We start from the raw sequence: 10,676 nt of genomic DNA, 5'->3' as shown, positions 1-10,676 counted from the left end.
GACCCAGGGTAGCCTCAGCCCCGAGGGGCAGGCCTGCCGGGAGCACCACCTGATCTCCTGGAGCGATGGTCATGAGCCTTGATCTGGGCAACCATCTCCTGCTGGTCACCTGGAGGGTGTGTAGCTCCTGGGCATAGACAAAGAGCTGCCTGTTGGTGACTAAACCATGGCCTACCGCCAAGAGGGAGTGAAAAAAGAGTGCAGCCCCAAGTTTCTAGGTGCAGGTCCAGAGTCCAGGTCTGGCCTAGGTGTCCACTCTGTCCAGTTATGTTTAGAAATCGAACCCTCCCAAGACAGGAAGGTGCCCTATCCTGGGGTAGGGAGCAGGGGTTCAGCTTTGCCGCCCCGCCAAGCACACCCGGGAGCCAAGAAGCTCATCATTGCGGATGGAGTGCTTAGCCAGCAGCCGGTGGACCGGGGAAGACCCAGCTCCCCACCACGTACATTTGCCCTGCTGCCCAGCGCTCATCCAACGCACCAAGGCCATGGGCTAGGAAGGGAGATTGTCTGCAAGGAGTATTTCTTCTTGGCCAGTCCTAATGCTGCTGTACCACAGAGGCCTTGCCACGCAGAATAGGGGACCGTGCTGGTCAAGGTCCTCCATTTCCTGGCTCACGGGGGATGGAGCCCAAGATGGGGTGTTCTGGCCTGAGATCTCTGGTCTGAAGGTTACGGACAGTGACCTCATGTTGCAGCACTTCCTCAGGGAAAACCTGGAGCCAGGCTTAGGGAAGAGGGCCAGGATGGCAGGGTGCCTGGTGCCTGACCACCAGTCCCTTCCCCCTTCCAGGAGGGCTGCCTTCATCTGGGCCCCACTTCCCTGCAGGGAGTGAGGGGCCAGGGGAGGCCACACGGCGACTGTCACGGAAGGGACATTCCCCAGTCATTTGGAACTAAGTAAGTCCAGATCTCAGCTTGCAGGCCTGGCTGCAGGACCCTCCTTGGGCCCCCCTCCCCCAGGACTGTGGCCACACAGACACATGGATGGGGTGTGTGCAGCAGATGTGAGCCTGAGAGACAGCCAGAAACCCCACGGATCAGAGCTCGTCACCATCAGCTTTGTTGGGGGCTGCCCAGGTCTCCCCCAACCCCGAGGCACAGCTCTGCCTAAGGGACTACACCTGCTCCCCGGGGGGCTCCCAGCTGCAGCATCACTGTTTAAGTCAAGGCAGAGTCTACCCTGAGTCCCTGCTGCTGCAGCCTGGGCCACTCTCTCCTCAGCTCAGCTCTTAAGTAGAGGAGGAAACAGCAAATGGGCACCTCTGCCCCATCCTCAGTTCCAGGTGAGTGTGAGCAGAGGGCCCAAGATGAGGGTAGAAGACAGCTTCCAGTCTCTGATCAGAGGGCCCTGGGCTCAGCCCCCTCCCGTTCTGGGAGGGCGGTGGTCAGATATTATCTGAGCAGAGACCTAAAAGAGGCCATGGAAGTGTCTACTGGAAGGGCACCCAGGCAGAAGGAACAGTCATTGCTGGGGCCCTGAGGCTGGAGAGGTGTGGGAGGAGGAGTGAAGAGGCTGTGACCCAGAGCAGGAAAATGTGAGTCAGAGGTGGAGAAGGGGGCTGCAGGTTGGCCACGGCAAGGACATGGCTTTGACTCTTGACAAAGTAGCAGCCTTTGAGAGCTTTGGGCAAGAGAGAGACCTGACCTGGCTCCCGTTTTAACAGGGTCTCTGTGGATCCTGGCTGACTAGATTGTGGGAGACAAGAGCAGACGCTGGGAGCCCAGTAAGGAGGCATGTGTGCTTGTCAGGAAAGAGATGAGGTTGGCCATGGGGGTGGTAGCTGCCTCGGCCAGGGCTGCAGAGCTGGTGACTAGAGAGAAGGTGGGAAGGGGTCACCTGATATTTTGCACATGTTAAGGTGAAGATGCAAGTCTTTGCTGATGGTTTGATGTGGATGTGAGGGAAAGAGAGTCCAAGCTGGTTTTATGTCTTCTTGGCCTGAGCATCTGGAAAGATAGAGCTGCCCCAACTGAGTCAGGCAAAGCCAAGGAGTGGCTGGTGGCTACTCCCAGGTGGGCTCCAGATCCAAGATCTTTTCCACACAGACCCTGTCTCTTAAGGCAGGCTCCACAGCCCATCCCCACCCAGTGGCTGGGGCAGCCTAACCATTACTGCCACAAGGTTCAGCACCTGGAGTAAAGGCCTCTGCTCTGAGGGCAGAGGAAACACAGAATTCCCAGCCCAATTCTTAGCGAGGAGGCCTCTCTGAAGCCTGATAAGGATTGAGCTCTAGGCCTAAGACTTGGGCTCTCCAGCAGGGGCTGGGCAGGCCCAAGTGGGTGAGGGATGGCTGTCTGGCCTCTGTCTAAACAGGATATGCTCAGGCTGGCCGACGGTCATGGGTCACTTGGCAGCCAGCCGAGCCTGGGCCCACCCAACCCCCACCTCCCTCACCACACACACACACACACACACACACACACACACACACACACACACTGGATGAGGGTTGTGGGGTAACGTGCCGATCTCAGAGCCCTGTGTCCCCCCTCTCTTGTTCACTCTGAACTCAGAGAGACCTGGGTCGCAGGCAGCATCTCTTAGGGGCTGGCTAGGAGTGCAGGATCTGCAGCGGCCCAAGGAAACTCCTGACTCAGCCATTAGGATTGGCTTCCTGGGAGGTAATGTCTTCCCAGAGGCCTGAAGGATCTAGAAGGAAATAGGAAAGGAATTCCAGGTACAGGGGAGCAGCATGTGCAAAGACCAGGAGATGAGACTGTGTGGAGCTCCTGCCTAAGGGGAAAGGGGGGAGGAGGTAGCCTCCAGAAGGGAGGCTTGTCCCTTGTGCAGAAGGGGACAGTGTTTGAGGGTAAAGGAGGAGACGAAGGGCTTGGGGCCAGAGGAAAGTCGGTTGACACTGGTGCTGAAGTCTGGGAAGAACATTCCTGGTTGAAGGGACAGCAGCAGAAAACGCCTAGAGGAGGCTTTGGGAAGCAGCCAGGGAGGTGGCTTGTTCCAGCTTTTGATGGGCTCTGAGCCAGGCCCTGGGGCTGGCTGGGCAGGAGAAGGCTGAGCCGAACCCCATCCTGAGCCTGGGCTGTGGGGACTCCTCACTGCCCCACTCCCGGGGCTGCCCGAGCTACGCCCTGCACCCCCTCCCAGGGCCCCCTTTGCAACACTCCCCCCCTCTCTGGGATCCAGTTCCAGGAGGCGGGTGAGGGCTGCGCCTGGGGCAGGGGAGATGAGAAAACCAGAAAGTGGGGAAACCTGAGCCAGCAACGCTGGGGCGGGCGGGCCAGGGCTTGCTCAGCCTGCTAGGCCCGGGAAACAGGTTCCCCAGAGAGTGGGCCAGAGAAAGGGGGGGCTGGTTTAGTTGCCACCTTCATCCTGGGGGCATGGCGGGTCTTTGAGGCCCAGGCCTCCAAGTCTCGCCTTCTAGTTGCTGAGGCTGGAAGGGCAGAGCCTCTCTCAAGGTTACCCAGCATAGCAAGCTTCTCTCACTCCACTCCAGGGAGGCCGGACAGAGGCGGATAGGATAGACAGACAGAGGATGGACAGCCCAACAGCCCGCGGGAGGCCCAGGGCTGCACTTCAGTCCCCCACAGCACAGCCGGGAAAAGCCAGAAGGAAAAGAAACAGGCATGTGTACGGGCAGAGACAAAGGCTGGGCCAGGTTGAAAGCCCGGAGTGTTTTGGGGAAGAACCCCAAGGTGCTCCCGCCCGCTGACAGCACCATCATCTGGGGGTGGGGACCGAGACAAAGGGGGCCAGTTCCTTCCAGGTTGTAACCCCTGTTGTTGGGCTTTGTAGCATCTCAGAAGCTCTGGGAAGCTGAGCCATGAGCCCAAGACTATACAGTCAGGATGTCACCCAGAGGGTCTATCTTATAGCTACTCAGAGCCCATCTTGAAAGGGAGAGGGGGCTACTCCAGGAGGGGGACCCTAGAGGCTGGGTCAGAGGAGAAACCAGACCTGGCCTAACCATCATTGTGTCCCCCTCACCTTGCGTATCCAGACTGAAACCAGGATGGGTCATGGGAGAGCTGGAGAAGAAGCAGGCCCGGGATCTGAGTGTCCTGCGGGGTGGGAGGGAAGCCCAGCAGGGGCAGGGGATCAGCCTGGCCTGGCTGTCTCACTTCAGGTGACCCCACAGGGCATCCGAGGTGGCTCTCAGGTGGAGCTAGCAGCTGAGTGGCTTTTGGAGAGGAAGACAGAAGGACTCTGGGTGGCAGGGGAAGAGGTCGGTGGGGGCAGCCGGCCCAGAGGAGCCAGGGGGTGGGCCCAGGAGTTGGCTCCTGGCCTCTGCGTTCTTGGCTCATGTTCCCTCTTGGATCTGGTGCTGCAGGGATTTGCTCTCTTATTCATTCAATAAAGATTTATTGAACTCTGTAAGTGCCGTGCTGGGCTCCAGCACTCATGGCCAGCCCTGAGCGCCTGTCTGGGTTGTAGGCCCTTGGCTCCATGCGGGCCCTGTGGCCTGGCCCTTCCCTCCTGGAGCCTTCCCATAACTCCCGAAGAGGCCACCTTTTCCTAACACCTCAGCCCAGTGGCTACAGGCCTCCCCACTTCTCTCCGTCGCCTCTTCCTCATCTGTACAGTGGGGACAGCAGGACCTGCTTCTCGGAGGAGCTGCGAACGCCTGGAAGTAAAGAACCATAAACTCTGCTGGCACACAGGGCCTCCCAAGCTGGCTGGGACTCCCACCCAGGGATGGTTTCAAGGGCCTTTAGGCCCCTACATTGAAGGCAAATTGTGGGAGGGTCTACTATATTCCTCCCAATAATGCATATCTCTTATATGCATAATAACATTAAGTAGTGATACAAAATGGCCAACCCGGCACGGACACCAGGCAGGGGTGAGTGTGGCTTCACTGCTGCGATGAGTGCTTTTATTTCTATATCTCAACCGTCTCATGTTGTTCAGGAAGGCACTGGCATTCCATTGTGTGAGGTGGTCTCTTCCCCTCCCGGTGCCCTGTCCCCCGCCCCACTGCCCCTTCAGAAGGCCTCCACACACTAGCTCCATTCCATGTGTCTGAGTGGAGCTCCATGGACACATTAATTGAGTCTCTTTTCTTCCCAACCCAGCACCCTGGAGTCTTTGGTAAGTCCTAACAGTTCTGCTTCAGTGACCACGATGATGATCGTGCTAGGGGTGGTGACAGGGGTGGCCAGGCTAGAAGACCGGGGAGACCTGGGATGGGGGGGGGAGTGGGGGAGATGTGGAAGAGATGGTGTTGGAAACCATGGTGATGGCGGCACAGTGGTGCCGACCTCAGCGGTGACCCTGGTACAGAGGAGGTGGGATGAGGAGGGACAACTGTCACAGTGTTTTAAAGGAGACCTGACAGAGAAGAGGGGTGCAGGCACTGTCTCTAGAGCCACCATAACTCCAGGCTGGTGTTTCCTTGCCTCAGATGGTATCTGCTTAGAGCCTGTGGGCCAGCACTGCAAATCCCGGGCAGGAGACCCTCACCCGGGCTCTTAACATCAACATCGCACAACCAGTCAGTGGGTAGGAGGGAGGGATGTCTTCTCCAGGGGCTCTTGTTAGCCAGGGAGAGGACGGGGTGGGGGAGGAGGGAGAAGGGGAGGGAGAGAAAGAGGAAAAAGAGAAGGGAAAAGAGGGGGAGGGAAAGCGGGTGAAGAGGAGGGGAAGGCAGAGAAGGGAGAGAAGGGGAAGGAGGGCGGAGAAGGGAGAGGACAGCAGAGGGGAGAAAGGGAGAAGAGAAGCTAGGAGAGAGGAGGAAGGGGAGGGAATAGAAGAGGGAGGAGGGAGAGGAAGGAGAGGACAAAGAAGGCCCATGCCCCTTGGGACCGCAGCAAAGTACAAGGGGCAGGGCTGAGCTTGCGGTCCTGGTTGGTAAGACCGTGGCCTTGGGGGTTGGGTTGGGTGTCAGGTCCCTTCCTGGGATCAGGGGAGGCGTTTGGCTCAGTTGCTGGGCCCTTGAGTCATCATGAGGCCATTTGAAAGCAAATGTCCCTTTTAGGAGAGGAGGCCCAGCCTATCTCGCTTCTCTGGGGGTATGGAACTCTAAGGAGTGGATCCGTGGGGCTGCTGGTTTGAAATAGGGCTGGAGGCTGGGGAATCACGGGTAGCCCTGGAGTGCTTGGGCAGAGCAGTGAGACTGGGCTGCTGCGACCTGGCCTGGACTGGAGGCCGCGAGCAGGTCCAGCGGTGCCAGCCGTCCCAGGGGCTGCACCGCCACCTGCTGAGCGGCTGGGGCAGTCCTGGGTCCTACGCTGCGGGACTCACGCGCGGGGCCCGGCGCGGCCCGCAGCAACTGGGAAGGAGTGACACCGCAGAGGGTGCGCAGGTGAGCGCAGGCTCGCTGCTCCCCGGCGCGCCTGCCCTTCCCGCCAGGGAGTTGAGTGCCGGGGTAAACACCAGGCGCGGTGTGCGCGGTGTATCCACGGAGAGACAAAGCCAGGGCGGGGCGGGGGCGCCGCCCGCAAAGCCGGGGCGGGGGCGCGGGGTGCAGATTAGTCTCCCCTGGCGCGGGTTGCCCCACCGCCCGGGAGCCCCGAGCCCAGCCCGCGGACAGGTGGAGCGGGGGCGGGGCGGCGGCCGGGCGGGTCCCGCCCCGGGGGTGGGGCCGGGCGGGGCGGGCGGGGCGGGGCCGCGCTATGCAAATGTCGCCCACGGGCGGCCAATTGCCGGCGCTCCCCGCGCGGCTCCGAGCGCCCCGTCCCGCCGGCGGCCGCGAGACCAGAGCGAGCGAGCGAGCGAACGGCCGCGGTCCGGCGAGCCCCGAGCGCAGCGCAGGGCCAGGGCGCGCCGCGAGGAGCGGCGCAGCCCAGCGCGGCCGCCCGGCCCCAGTCCAGCAAGCAGACGAGCACCACCGGGCCGAGCCAAGCGCAGCGCCCCGAAGCCGAGCGCGCGCCGTCGCCCGCGCCCCGCGCCGGGGAATGCGCCCTCGGCGCGCCGGCCAGGGGGCGCCCGCAGCCCACCCGGGGGGAGGCGGCCCCGAGCGCCCCTGAGCCTTCCCATGGCCCGGGCTAGGGCCCGGGGCCTCGGCTGCTGACGCGCCCGAAGCCCGCGGAACCCGTGAAACCCGGGCCGCGGCGTCGACCCCGGCTCAGGCACAGCGGCGAGAGGGCGCGGGCAGGGCCATGGCCCCGGGGGGCCGCTAGCGCCGGCCGGCCCAACCGGGAGCCGCTGTGCCGCTGCCGTCGCCGCCCCCGCCGCCCGGGAGCCCAGGCCCCGCCGCCGCGGAGGAGGTGAGTGCGGCGGGAACCGGGAGGGAGCGGGCAGGCGGCCGGGCCACCCCGCGATCCCTCTGGGACCCGCGGCACTGCAACTCTGCGGAAGTGTCCGGGGCGCGGGGCTCGGAGAGGCAGGGGGCTTCCCCGGGACGCAGGGGCGGTAGGACTTGAGTGGGCGCTGTACCTGTCCAGGCTGCCCGGACCCTTATCATCGGTGCGACATGGGGATGTGTGGATGATGTGTCCTGCGGGGTCACCAGTGTGCAAAGCAACTTTTTCTCATAAGATTCTGGGTGGGTGGGTGCTCGCATACACTCCCCCCCACCCCCACGTTCCTGGAGCGGGAGTACGGACGCCCCTTCTGGCTCAGCTCTCTCCCATTAAAGCCTCAGGCAGAGCACTTCCCCTTAGGTGCGTCTGCCCTGCCTCAGTGTCCCGATCCAGATCGTCTGCTCTGAGGGAAGCGCTATACCGGCAGCCCCCACGTGGAGGGTCCCCCAGATCAGCAAGCCTGGAGGACCTCCAGCCCTGAAGCTTTTCTCCCAACACTGTGCTAGCCCCTTGACCCCCAGCTACTAGCTTGGGTTTGCTTTTCTAGCAGGGAGTCTTGCTTGGCTTAGGGGCCTGGCTGTATGTGGGGTGTAGGTGAGCTGGGAGAGCCTGCAGTTAAGTCCCCCATTTGGGCAGGCTGGGGCCTCAGTGGTGAAATGGGCAGGGGACTCTAGGAGCTTGGTGGGCTCACTTAGAACAGGTGGGACCAAAGAATGTCAAGGTGGCCTGGGAATGAGGCAGGCCTGGCAGGATGGGTCAGCTGGAGCTAAGGCTGAGGTCTTGGCTGCTTAAATAACTTATAATTCTTGAGATAACTGTGTTGAGAACACCATCCCATGAACACCGGGGGAGGGGGGCGATCTGAAGGCACTGGTGTGTCCATCCTGGACCTGGGCCAGGTTAGGGGTTCCTGACCTCCTGACTTCACCCAGATTGTCTCCCAGAAGCCTCTGTCCTAGTTGCAGAGATAGAGAAATTGTATCCAGGGGTTGGGGGCTCATCCCAGTCCAGGGGGTTGGATGGAGCTTGGGCCTTTTCCGAGGCTGCAATGGGAAGTGTGCCTGGACCCCTGGGGTAAGGTGTGCTGGAAGACTAGGGCCCTGGGCAAGCCTACCCCTGCTGCTGACCCCCAGTTCTGAAGGAGCCAGGCCCAGAAGTGCGGGGGTGTAGGGAGAGAAGGCCAGCAGCCTAGCCTCAGTGCCCCCCATGCTCTGGTAGGCATACCTTGAGGGGGGAGGATGAAGCTGAGCCCAGGTGACCTTGACTGGGAGATCCCTGATCATGAAAGGGGGGTTTCAATCCCAGCTATGGTGGGATGGCTCTGCTTCCTGGTCCATGGGGTGTTGGGGGAGGGGGAAGCAAGGAGCCAGAAAGGAGCTCTGGCCTGCAGGGGTGGGGGTGGGTACCGGCGGGCTGGGGTGCTGTTAATAATTTCATCTCCATGTTCCCCCGCAGCCCCTGCTCCTGCCTCCCTTCCATCCAGGCAGTTCTTAGCTCAGAGGAGCTAACCTCCCTTCTCTGAGGCAGGCTGTTCACCCCCACCCCCCAAGCCTGGGAGGCCTGGATCAGGCTGGACGATTCGACCACCTAGCCCCCTGCCCTACCCCCAGGTGCCTCCGGACCCCCGTGTCTGGCCGCCCCTTCTCTGCACCCCTTGCCAGCCCCAGCTCCTCGGTTCTTTGTTCGAACGTCTCTCCTCCGTCCCTCCCTCTCTCCTCCCTCTCTCCTCCTCCCTCCCGCCTGCCTCCCTCCCTTGCTCCCTCCCGCCAGGCTTCTTTCCTTCTTTCTCTGCTCTCTTCCTGGTGGGCTCCCAGGTGGCGGTGGCGGTTCCTCCTCTGTCCACCCACCTGGCTCGCCTGACTGGGGGCTTCTCTGGGGCCGGGGCTAAGTGGAGTGCATCTGGGGGCTGGCCAGAGGGGAAGCGACTGTGGAAGTGTCCTCCCCTTCCCTCTCTCTGTCCCTCCCTTCCTCTTCCCTCTCTCCTCTCTCCTCTTTTCCATCCCCCTTGCTTTCCAAACAGGGGTCCTGGACTTGGGTCTGAGGCCCCAGCAGACTTGAACATCTCCCATTCACTCCTTTAAAGGGCCAGAGCATTATGGGAGGTCCCTGTAGGGACCCAGTGGGGCAAAGCCTTCCACCTTCCTGGCTACCTTGGGGGGACTCTAAAGCTGTCCTTGGTGACCCTGACCTTGTTACCATGAAAATGGATGCAGGGGAAATGAGGTCATGGGGTGGGTGTAAGTCATCCTGAGTCCCCTGATACATAGGATCAAAGGTCTCTGAGGGACCCAGACTGCAGGTGCCCCCCCCAAGCCGGGACAGTGTTCCCCAGCTTCCTTGAGCCCCACCCCACTAGCAGGTCAAGTTCTTGAGCAAACACATGCTTGTGAGGACGTGTGTGGGCACGCAAGTGTGGACGTGTGTATATCCACAACTGTGAGTGGGGGCCTCCCAGGTACACCCCGGGGGTGATGGTGGTTGCACAGCCCTTTCTCCTACCTGCCCCCTCTCACCAGAGCCTGCGAGATTCAGTCAGCACCAGCTTGGTGCCTCAACAGCCTGGGGGAGGGGCTGGTTCTGGTTCTCCCCTCCCTCCACCAGCCTCCCCAGGAGGGAGCATCTGGGATGGGGGATCTTGAAGTTAACGTGAGAGGGGGTTCCCACAGAGGGCACCACCTGGGGAATGGGCCAGGAGGCCTGAAGCCGCCCTTCCTGTCCGAAGAGCCACCAGTGGTTTGTCCAGGGCAGGAAAGGCTAGGGCTCGGGGGTGGGGGGTGGGGGGGGGACAGGACAGACGTGGGTCGAGGGAGGGCCTCAGGGTCTGTTGAGTGGGGCCTGACAGATGTGGAGCCAGGGCCTTGCCTCAGCATATGTCAGCCAGTGCCGGGGATTAGCAGGCCGACATGCCTCTCACCCCCACTCCAGGGTCCTAGAAACGGGCCTAGGGTCCTGCTTCCCATGGGAAAGGGGAGTAGGGCAGATCTGGAGGACGGGGCTCACACTGTCATTCTCCGTGCCCCCACCCCTAGTGTATGGGGGTGCTGGGAGCTGGCGCTGGTGTTTGCCGGGAGGGAGCAATATGTTCCGACAACTGGTGCTGGGCTGCGTTTACCCAACACCAGCCTGCCTGGGGAGACAATATTTGAAAAACATAGTCTCGAAACTTGGACCTGCTGGGGGTTCTGCTGGGGACACTGAGGTTGGCTCACACCCTGCCCCAGGCCTGCTGGCTATCCTAGCTCCCCTTTCTGTGCCCTCTAGAGGCGGAGCTGGAACTTTACCTGGCAGGAAGTCCTTCCATACATCTGACCTGGATCCCTCCTGCTGTGATTTCAGTAAAAGTAGACCCTGCTATTCTTTGCCTCTCCTTTTCTGGCTGCTGTCTCTTCCATTTTAGGCTGTCTATGTGTGTCTCACTTAGCCTCCTCTCTCTCCCATGCCCCCTACCCCAAGAATCTGGTCGAGATTCCCTTGTA

Source organism: Eumetopias jubatus, unplaced genomic scaffold, assembly GCF_037043125.1.
Source record: "Eumetopias jubatus isolate StellerSeaLion01/CBP00866 unplaced genomic scaffold, mEumJub1_p1.0 scaffold_1, whole genome shotgun sequence".
NCBI lineage: Eukaryota > Metazoa > Chordata > Mammalia > Carnivora > Otariidae > Eumetopias > Eumetopias jubatus.
The sequence above is the reverse complement of the archived record's forward strand: the minus strand, read 5'-3'. Positions refer to the sequence as shown.